Here is a 3,079-nt window from a genome sequence, read left to right as displayed (position 1 = left end):
GGTGACTGTAACATTGCGGGCACCATGTAAGTTTGCATGGTTATTCACACCCTGTTTTGTGATCCTCGGCATCCCAGTCACAAATCGAGGGGCATATCGAGATTTAAACATGCCATTGAAAAGTTCAATGAATCTCAAAAGATCTAGGAGTTTTCAATACATTTAAAACTTAATCTCCTTTTCGTTTTTCATGGTGGAAAATTAGTGAATCATCATTCACTTACCTTCAAATGTTCTGCAAGTTGGATTACGGCATCCCTCTTCCAAATTGTAGAATATTGTGTTGGATCCTAGCCTTAATATATCATTTGGGTGTTTTATTAAGGACTCAATCAACTAATTTGAATTTTCTCCCGTTTTATAGATGTCAAAGTCTGACAACTATGGTCTTCCTAAATCCGTTGGAAAAAGTTTTCCACGTGAAGATGATGTTCCACGATTGTATTGTGGAAATAGAAATCATGCTTCATTTCCTCCACCTCCTCCAATAATTCTCCCTGACCCACATGTTCGAAGACTTGAAAAGTTCGAAAATGGAAAGTCTATATGTGCTCATATCTTGGATAAAAGGTTACATATTGATAAATTGGGATTGTTGGGTGTCGATGTTTAAAGAAAGTTGGCTGTTGACTTGGTTCTTCGGTCACTTCCCAAATCATATGGTAAGTTCGTTAGAGAGTACTATATGATGGGCCACGACATGACCCTTATTGATTTGACTTATTTGCTTATTGCTGCTGAATCACAAATGATTTGGCGCACTGGTCAGCAAATTTGTCTGGTAAATCAATATCCCAACCCTCTATGGGCAATGGTAACATTGGAAGTCCAGAAAAGTTTTCTCTACGCAAGAGAAAGGCTGAGTCTGAGATAGTCCCGTGTGCCATTCCAGAGAGTCCATAAGTTTCTACTGCCAAAAAGAAAGGGCATTGGTTACGAAGCTGCCCTGACTAGCTGAGAGATCTAAGAGATGGGAGAGTCAAGATGTATGACTCTGCTTCAGGTAAAAATCCACTATCTAACTCTATTAAGTTCCTATTTGGAGATTCTTAATACATGATGTGATAAAATTACATTACGATGTTTTGAAGGATCGAAGAAAGGAAAGAAAGCTTAAAGGAAGGAGCAAGTTGAGTCTGATCGCAAAGAAATGGATTTTGATCGCATGATTCAAGGATCAGATATTTAAGCTACTACTTTAGAGTTAGGATAGATTGCTAAGTAATATTTACATAGTTTTCATTAGTAATCGCATTGTAAGGACAATATTTTTCCGCAATAAAATAAATTTTGATTTATCTTATTTATGTTTCCTTGCGATGGATTTTATGAAAATTGGTGTTTGAATGGTTCTATTGTTAGCAATATTGTGAATGGATTCAATTCTTAGTTATGTTATTTGTGGAAATGTCAGAAATTTACCAAATGAGGAAAGATTCTCATCGCCCAAGTTTCAATTGGACAGAAACTTGGAATCATGCAACTGGTATTGTGTGACGAATGAGAACCTTCGTATATGGAAAATTAAGACTAATTCCTTGTTCACATAAGTATGTGAGTCAAGTGAAGGATAATGAGATCTGGTACACAATGTTGTGCGCTAGTCAAGTCCACCACAAAGATCGATAAAATGTTCGTCATGATTTGCTAAAAGATTAGTAAATATGATTATACTTAAAAGATTAAGTATGATTCTGAATCATTGAAAGGTTTCAATGAATGGAAAAACGAATAAGAAGAATCAATTAGGCAAGAAAAATAAAGGTTTCTCCAATCTAAGAAGAAGGGAGAGTACTTTTGTATCATGTTTATGATCGTCTTAAGAACCATATTACAATTCATCCTCTAAGGACACCTTAGTGCACTAGTATGGCTAAGAAGAGGAGTCGAGAATTGTCAAAATGGTTAAGACAATAGGATGAATCGTACTTCGTTCCAAAATCAAGTCTTAGAATCAAACTCCAAGATTGTGACTTGAGTGACATAATCTTAAGTAGGAATGTTCTTACATTTGCACATTTTGGTAAGTTGTGATGTCTTGAATAAGACATAGACCAACTAGTACCAAATTGTGCGTAGTTTTGTCTTGATATAGACACACACTAACTCTTGGATATTTGTTTTGTCAAGAAATGTTTCTTGATAAGAGAATATAATATGTCAAGAGGTCAGTGGGAGTCTAAAGATCCTGAAAAGTTTCAAGAACAAATCAAGAAGTAAACCTATTAAACACTAGCACACGACTTGAGGATTATAACCTATCATGTTGACAAAATTGTATTTCTGTGCCAATCCAGTTGAGTGATTATGCATATGAGTTCTACGAGTTCTCAATTGAATGCATAAGGGCAAACACCTTGATCAATGAAAGTACATTGACTGGCATAGGTGAGCTGCTAAATAACTGGGAAGCAATGGTGGGATCCTTGATGGAAAGAAATTAAGAATGAACAAGTTCTATCCATAAGAGTTTGGATTTGTCACAAACATTATCTTATGATTGTGGTTATGACAAAATCACATGGATAGAACACATGCACCATAAAATCTAAGTGTCATAAGGTTTCTCTCCTTCATGAAAATGATTATGAGGAAACGCTTTCACTAAGAGAGATTTTAAGGAGATGGCGATTATGTAAATTGCATTCTCGAATTCGATTATGATTACGGCATCCCTCTTCATAGTTCGAATTGTGAGATTTGGAAATTAGTCTGAACATTTGGGACTTAGTAATATAAGTTCTGAATTAGTTTAGACACACATGTGAGCTTTCTAAAAGGTGTATGAGCTTAGATAAAAGCTTATCGAAGCATCTCGTATCAGAAATATGAACTTTGGTAAGAAATTCAATAAGTATTGATTTCTAGAAGTCCAACTGATTTCTGAATACATGTCAAAGCTAGTGGGAGCATAAGTGTTATGCTGGTAAGAAGATAATTATCATATTAGTGGGAGCATGATTATTATGATTTGCGAGTTAACAATACTAATTATAGAAAACAAGAATTTCAATTTGCAAAGTTTCAAGGGATGAAGAGTTGTTTTGCTATAACTAAGGGAGAGAATATTATACTTCAT

This window comes from Lactuca virosa, chromosome 9 (assembly GCF_052849685.1).
Source record: "Lactuca virosa cultivar CGN04683 chromosome 9, Lactuca_virosa_CGN04683_v6, whole genome shotgun sequence".
Lineage (NCBI taxonomy): Eukaryota > Viridiplantae > Streptophyta > Magnoliopsida > Asterales > Asteraceae > Lactuca > Lactuca virosa.
Note: the sequence above shows the minus strand (reverse complement) of the source record.